The sequence below is a fragment of the Cynara cardunculus genome, unplaced genomic scaffold, assembly GCF_001531365.2.
Source record: "Cynara cardunculus var. scolymus isolate 2C unplaced genomic scaffold, CcrdV1 Un_Scaffold_898, whole genome shotgun sequence".
Classification (NCBI taxonomy): domain Eukaryota; kingdom Viridiplantae; phylum Streptophyta; class Magnoliopsida; order Asterales; family Asteraceae; genus Cynara; species Cynara cardunculus.
The window spans coordinates 67,935-76,501 of record NW_020200642.1 but is presented as its reverse complement, the minus strand read 5'-3'; the positions used below and the strand labels follow the sequence as shown (position 1 = coordinate 76,501).

Genomic DNA, 8,567 nt, shown 5'->3' with positions numbered 1-8,567 from the left:
CAAACATTTCTTTAATTATGCTTTCCACCCCAAATACGCAAAAACGATAAAGGGAGGGGCCGTAAATACTCACCTTGAAGTAGTGAATGCGAAATACGGCGATAACTTGAATCTTGGTCCGATGGTTATAAGTGCCCTATAGAAAACATCAAGCTTATAAGTCCAAGATGCTAATTCTTATGGCCAAGCCTAACTCTATATCCACATCTTATATAATGCTATCATAATGGTTTTCATAAGCAAGTTTAAAAAAAAGTTTCAATACTTTATCTATACTACATTAATAAGCATTTAAGACAAAGTCTTAACTACAAGACTTCAAACACAAGGTACATCCATTTTATGCAAGAATTTCAAAAATCTCTTAATTACAACTCATAAAGGAAGATGTACAAGTTTTGTATGCATTGATTTTAAATGCAATGGTCAAACCTTGCTTTCTTGGCTTCTCTTCCTTTTCCAGCATTTCCCTTCTGTCAAGACCCATTTGGGTAAAGTCAAAATGTGTTTTCTTCTTTATCCTGCTTCTTCATCTGTGAATGGCTCTCATCATCTTCTTCATTAGCCAACCTATTTGGCCCCTTCTCCTCACCATCGATCTCCCCACTTCCAGGATCCTGCTCTTCATCATCATCGTCATCAATTACATTGTCAAAATCAACCCCGTACCTAGTTTGATATGAATAAGGGAACCGAGTAAAAGTATGATTCATATGGAGTTTTGGGTGTTATTATCTTCTGCAAATGTAGATACACAGAAAGATAAATAAACTAAAACAATTGCACTTTATGGTCTTCCATTATATACAAAACATCAAGAAAAGGTATGCATAAACCCCTGTGTTTACTGTATTAATAGTTTTTTTTTCTAATATTTTCTATTCATCAATGCTTACAATTTAAAGGGAATACACCCCCACCATCTTCACAGTAATCTTCATCCTTGTATGTTTAATCTTCATCCTTGTATGTTTCTTTTTGTATGTATGAACAAAGGCAGCCATGAAAGGAAAAATAAAGGAGAAATTTGCAGAGCATGCAAACACCATTAAAGCAAGGTATGTTAGATTCGCAACTTGTGTATTGTAGTTTTACGGAGTTGTTTTTCCTTATTCACTATGCATCGAGAAAATTGTCGTCTTCATTGTGCCTGGCCGTGGAGAGAGTGAAGTATATCAGTAGTATTGTTCCCATGCTTGACCTATCAAAGTTGATACACATTGACATTGTTAGTTCAAACAAAACCAAATCAACAATAACAATCAAGAAACACTTCTAACCATCAAACATGTTAAAGTTTTTCAACTGTCTTTCTCACTTACCTAAACCTTTACTCGTATGGTTGAAGAGACTTGTTCTTGTTCTTCACAACCTCCTCTAATTTGCTGCATAGGCTAAGGTTTATCAGGATTTTTGACAAACAGATTCACCAAGTCTCTTTGCGTAAGAGCATAAATTCTACTCTTATTTATAATATAGATGTAAATTAAAGTTATATTTCTAATATACAGGTAAAATTGAAGATGAATATGAAGGATAGAGTAGATGCGTAGTACCAGGAAGATGATTGGGATTGCCCCGTTGATGAGACAAAAGTTTTGAGAAACAAGAAAGAAAGACCACCGGCAACCGCCACCGTCGGACCACCAAATTGGACATCCATGTTGTCACCGGAGAAACAGAGGAAGAGCAAGGACATCCAAAAACCCAAGTTTATCCCTCTCTAGATTTTTTCTCTCAAGGTTTCTTTGTTCTTTTGGGTTGTTTTCTGTTTTTCTTGGCTCTTGTGGATGATCTTTCACCTCCTTTGGAGGATTCATCTCATAGGAAGACTCGAAAGACTAAGAAAAATCTCTGTCCAGATTTCCAATCTCCAAATTTTCGTTCTTTCCTCATGAAAAATGGCCTCACCTTTCGTTCATTGATTGAACCCAAAACCTCCTACGGTTTTTTGAAATCTGCCCTCTACCAAAAACCGTGAGAAGCTTGGATGAGCCAACCACTGATTCTGAAAAGTTGGAAGGACCTTTCACTGTTTTGGAAGATGGTACGCTGTTGTCTTCTACGGCTATGGATGGGTCAAAAGGTAACACCTTTCACTGTTGTTTTGGAAGGACCTTTCACATGCAAGGGATTGGGTCACAGATTTGTCTTCTATGTCAAAATCTAATATTTCCCGAAATCAATGTAGAAATAAATAAGGTTACCAACTTACACCAATTTAAATAAGAGATGCTCCATCCATGGCACAAAAAGGTATTGTCATGTTTGACAAGATACATAGCACATGATAAAGTTTCAATTCCAAGTAAAATCTATAAAATAACACTCCATAATGAAAGGGTAATCTTGTGGACAAACATAAATACAGTAATGTTTTGCAAGGATTATTGTGGGTGAAAGGTTCCTTTAGCTTAAAATTTTGCAGAAAAAAGGAAACATCATTTGCATAACAAGAAATTGCTGCAATTTTATGCAAGAAACTTCTAAAAAAGTTAAGAATCCACAACAATTAAACCTGCAAATGATATTTCAGTGTCAACATGTAGCTCCATGCTTTTGAAAGAGGGAGTATAACAAAATTGTTTATCCACTCATCTATCTAATACTTTTAATTTTAGAGGACTTGGTGCATTAACAATTCAATCAACCACTTCAATTATCATCTCCTTCGATTCTCTTCAGAACACTTGAAAATCGACGCATTTGTTTCATACATTCGTTTGATGAACATTTGGGAGGAAATTAAAGAAACAAAATTGAATTCACCTTAAGAGATTGAGAAGAGCCATTGACGTCGGTTTTAACACACCAAACCCTAACTCTTCTGAATCCACACACCTGAAAAACAAACAAATTAACTCAAAAACATCAATTTCAACAACGTAAAACACAAATCGCGATAAATAAGGAGACGATACCGAAGTAGGTTGATGAGAGGAGTGAAGAGATGGAGAAATTGAGCTAATCGAAGCCAAAGCAAAAGCTCCATAGACCTCCATTGTATTTGAGAAGTGTAATTACGACAAATATTTGGAATAGAGTGGGAAGAAGCTGATGTTTTGGAGGTGGAGGTGGAGGTGGAGGTGGAGGTGGAGGTGGTGGTGGTTGTGGACMACAATGGTGGATGAATCATCGTGTTTGCATTTGAACCACATTARACATATTCTTCATATCTTATTGTGGTACCCACTATTGATCTAACTACGAATCATCTTATGAAGGCTGGTTTAATTTTGAATCATGTACGGTTATTTTACAAATTAATTAATATATAAAATTGAAGATTAATATAGTAAATTAATAAGATCGATTGAAAAAATAATTACACACAYGTTGAGTTTRTAAACTCATATAAAGTTGAAGGGTTGRAGTGAGGTACATGCAGGATCTGAAGYCTTTCTGATATTGTTGCTTCAAATTTCAGTTACTTCAAGAGAAAGAAGAATTTTGAGTTTGAATTTAGGTTCAAAATAGAAAACAAACAAAGTGTCAAATAATTTTGGAAAGACCAAACATACTTTCATATAAGTATGGTTTATTTAAGTCTGAAACTTTGATCAAACAAATGGTATGTTTTAAAGATTTGTACATTATGCATAATAGTTTGTACTTAAGAAATTTTTGAATCTCTTGTATAAATTGATAATACTTTATACTTTCAAACTTGTAATTAAGACTTTTGGTCTAAATGCTTATCAATGTAATATAGATAAGAAGAAGAAGAAGAAAGCGGCTCAATGTGGTAATTTTAGAAGTATGTAAAGAGAAAGCAAGTTTGACTCAATTAGGATTTGGTGTTGCATAAACAACTTGTACATTATGCAAAACATTTGGTAATTAAGAGATTTTTGAATTCTTGCATAAAATGATGGTACTCTATGCTTTAAAACTTGTACTTAAGATATAGGTATAAATGCTTATTAATGTAGTATAGATATACTATGAAAAAATATTTTTAATATTTACACTTTATACTTTTATAGTTATTTATTTAATTTACGATACATCATTTATTGTTTCAATTTTCATTTTACACCATTATCACATTGAAATACATAATTTTATATTAACTAAAATTAGATCTAACAACGAAATTAACCTTTCAGAAAGCATTTTCATACTCTTATTCATCTTGTTCATCTTACATACTCATTTTTTAATATACTTTTTAATTTTAAAATTATACTTCATATTCTGTAGTTATCTAATTAATTTATTTTTATAGTTTTGTTTTTTCTATTTTTTGTTCTATACCCTTATCACATTAAGATACATAATTATATATTAACTAAAATATGTTAAAAAATATGTTCTAATTTTAACAAGTTAAATCATTATAATCGTCTTGTGCAATTAGTTTTTCAGAAACCCAATGCGTGTACAATTATTTTTTCATTCGATATTGCTAATACATCGTATTAACCTTCAACTTTATATATTAGTTGACATACAGAATAACCACACAAACTCATGATTCAAGCCCAAACTACTGTTTCAGATTTATAATTTACCCGAATTGCATCGCGCGGGTACACCACTAGTAAGTACATATACATATAAATATGAGACTTAAAAAGTAAAAAAAATCAACTTTTTGGGCATAACACAGTTTCTGTCAAAATTCTAAGTCCACAAAAGGATCATTTTTGGGTATCTTCCAAATAGACAAAGTTTATTAAATTTTTATCAACAGAAGTTTAGTGAGTTAAGACTATTCTGACCAAAATTCATGACATTTTGAGTTGCTTAAGTCATCCAAATGAATTTTGCAAAATAATGGTACACAGTACCAATAACAGATTTCATACATTCAATAATGCATTCGTTTGGAAGTTTGAATCTTCACCATTTTTAGAAATTCAAATCGGGTTTTAAAGCTAACCCATAACACTAACAAATGAGATAAAAATCAGTTAAATCCAACCATTTTTGAGAGAGATATGGCCATCTAAACAAGCATGTATGAATCTGCCATTGCTGGATAGATTGCGCAATCTTTTTGTTTTTGATGTTTGCACCCTTAAAACTCAAAATATTTGGATGATTCTGAATGCTACAGAAAACTAACCCATTAAACTTGATTTTCAAAACAAAAATCAAGTATTTTTGCTAATTTTATCAAGAGATATGCATGCAACAAGTTAACTAAAAATCCTGACCACAGACAGATGCACACGAATTTTGTTCATAACAGTTGAGGGGTCAAACCTCAATGTTTTCTTATGAATCCAGTTGGAACAAAAATCTGACTCAATGAATATGATTCTCAAAAGAAAAATTAAAGATTTTGGACTTGTTTAGACCAAGTTATGGTCGTCCAAAGTCAGACTTAAAATTCTGACAGCAACCAGAATACATTTTCTTGTCAAAACCAAACTTTTGAGCATTCAAATACTCAAAAATGGTGGTTTCTTTTGCAAAGGCTTATTCTTACCACCACATAACATAAATGACAGAGTAAAACACCCAAAATTTGGGAATAATTATGCATGTAAAGACCCCCAAATTCAGATTCTGATTTTTGATGCAAAAATACCCATTTTTGGAATATTTTTCACAATTTCTTGTATTCTTTGATGGAAGTTCCTAGATTTTCACCACTTATGGATATTTTTCATATGTTTAGGTGTTCAATCTCAATTCAAGAACATCAAGAATGTATCATTCTACTTGAAATGTAAATAAGTGTGGAAAAACATCAAGAAAAGGCACTAAAAGTGCTCCAAATGACTCAAAAATGCAATGATATAATCATACCTCTAATTGTATGATGATGAACACTTGGTACTTCAAAATATCGATTTTTATTGGATGAAAAAGTGGTTGGAATCTGCTGTCTTCTTGAAGAAAGGATTGAATGTGGTTTAAGCTTAGAGAGAGAGGGAGAAATATGGATGGTTCCTTCCTAGAGAAATGAAGAGTGTTTTTGAAAATTAAGAAAAAATTAATGATATGTATGTGTGTGATGGGGGTGGCCGGCCCGTATATGGGCCCCCATTTTAATTTTAAATTTTTTTTTTAAAAAAAACCCACAACTTAACAGATACGAAAATCGTTTTATCGCGTAAGCCGTTTTCTCCTAAAACGCACTCTAAATTAGCTTCAATATTTAAATAAAATAAATTTTCTTTGTAGAAATATAAACTCCATATTTAATATATATAAAATATTAATTTGTGAAGTTTGGCATTATATAAGGTGTTTCAGTCAGTTACGGGCCGAAACCGGAATTTCTAAGTAGTTTTTGGGATTTCTACGCTACTGCCGGAATTTTAACAGACTCTTGCCTAATTCAATCTAAATAGATTATAACGAAGGATTTTTACTAAAATAATACTAACAAGTGCTTATCAGGTGCTAACCTGAGATCTGAGACTTTGCTGGATGTCACAGTTTCCCCCTGTTAAGGAAATTTCGTCCCGAAAATTTAATGATTGCTACTTCCGGATAGTTCTTTCGTGAATAGTTGGGGATATTTGTTCTTCATAAAATCTTCTCGCTCCCGGGTATACTCCGTCTATGCCTTGAGTTCCAACGAACTTTCACGATTGGTATCTTGCTATGCCTCAATCGCTTGATCTCACGGTCAAGAATTTCAACTGGTTCTTCTATAAAGCGTAACTGTTCGTTGACTTGGATCTCTTCCAAAGGCAGGACTAACGATTCTTCTGACAGACATTTCTTGAGATTCGATACATGGAAGGTGTTACGAATGGCATTGAGCTCTTGCGGTAGATTGAGTTTGTAAGCGACTGGTCCCACCCCTTCCAGTATCTTGAACGTACCAATATATCTTGGACTTAATTTTTCTTTCTTCCCAAAAGGTAATAGCCCTTTCCATGGTGATACCTTTAATAACACCTGATCTCCAACTTGGAATTCCAGYGGCTTCCTATGGTTATCCGCATAGCTTTTCTGGCGATCTCTGGCCRCTTTTAACCTTTCTTGGATCGTCTTGATCTTGTCTGTTGTCTCCTAAACAATGTCCGGCCTAGTTAATTGACTATCACCAACTTCCACCCAGTTGAGTGGTGATCTGCACTTGCGTCCGTAAAGAGCTTCGTCGGGTGCGTACTGTATACTCGTATGATAGCTGTTGTTGTAGGAAAATTCAACCAGTGTTAGCTGATCATCACAGCTACCTCCGAATTCTATCACATAAGCACGCAACATATCCTCTAACGTCTGAATAGTCCTTTCTGTTTGCCCATCGGTTTGAGGATGATAAGAAGTACTTAAATCTATCCTTGTGCCCATCACTTTTTATAGTGATTTCCAGAATCACGAGGTAAAACGACTATCTCTGTCTGAAATGATTGAAACAGGTACTCCATGACGCATAACGATCTCATTAACATACAGTTGTGCGAGTCTTTCTAAGCTGAAATCTTCTCGAATAGGTAGAAAATATGCAGATTTCGTGAGTCGATCCACAATTACCCAAATCGAGTCATTCCCCTTTTTGGTTCTGTGTAATTTGGTCACGAAGTCCATCGAGATCTGCTCCCACTTCCATTCTGGGATTTTTGGTTGCTGTAGGAGACCGGATGGTTTCTGGTGTTCCGCCTTGACTCTCGCACAAATCAAACATTTACTCACGTATAGGGCCACATCTTTCTTCATTCCTGGCCACCAGTAGTGCTCCTTTAATCCTTTGTAAAATTTATCCGTTCATGGGTGGATTGAGTACCTCGATTGGTGTGCTTCGTCCATGATTGTAGATCTCAGGTGGTCGACCTTTGGAATCCATACCCTATCTTTGAAGTAGCGTATCTCATCTGATCGTGCTTCAAACTTTTTCTCTACTTGATGCAAGGTCTCGTCCTTCAGATTTTCTGTCTTCAGAGCTTCTTCTTGGGCTTCGAGAATTTGAGCCTTTAAGCTTGTCTGTACCAACATTCCCATAGCTYGTGCTCTCGATGGCTTCACCCTTTCTTTCCTGCTCATAGCATCTGCTACAACGTTAGCCTTTCCTGGGTGGTACTTTATTTCACAATCGTAGTCGTTGAGTAATTCGACCCATCTCCTCTGCTTCATATTCAGCATCTTCTAATCGAGAATGTGTTGAAGGCTCTTGTGGTCGGTGAAGATAGAGCATCGTGTGCCATAGAGATAGTGTCTCCAGATTTTGAGTGCGAACACCACTGCTCCAAGTTCYAGGTCATGGGTGGTGTAATTCTTTTCATGGACTTTTAGTTGCCTCGATGCATACGCAATAACTTTGTCCTTCAGCATCAATACGCACCCCAATCCTTGATGCGAGGCATTGCAGTAGACCCCAAAGTTATCCGTTCCCTCTGGTAATGCTAGAATCGGCGCGTTACACAACTTGTGCTTAAGTGTCTGAAATGCTTCCTCCTGTTTCTCGCCCCAAATAAATTTCTTATCTTTCTGCGTTAGAGTCGTCAGTGGTTGCACGATCTTGGAGAAGTTTGCAATGAATCGCCTATAATAACCTGCCAAACCAAGAAATTGACGAATCTCCGTTGGTGTCTTTGGGGCTTCCCACTTCTTGATCGCCTCGATATCAACATGGATTCCCTTCTCATTGACTACATGGCCCA

At 35.2% G+C, this 8,567-nt stretch overlaps 1 long non-coding RNA gene across 1 annotated transcript; it reads right to left on the bottom strand.

Annotated features, from left to right (window-relative positions):
* Positions 1-1,006: 1,006 nt before the first annotated feature.
* Positions 1,007-3,033, bottom strand: LOC112502084. The gene is made up of 4 exons (XR_003067622.1): positions 2,922-3,033; positions 2,770-2,841; positions 1,323-1,385; positions 1,007-1,201 (listed from the first exon to the last, which is right to left on the bottom strand). It is a non-coding gene; the product is annotated as an uncharacterized LOC112502084 (long non-coding RNA).
* Positions 3,034-8,567: the final 5,534 nt, after the last annotated feature.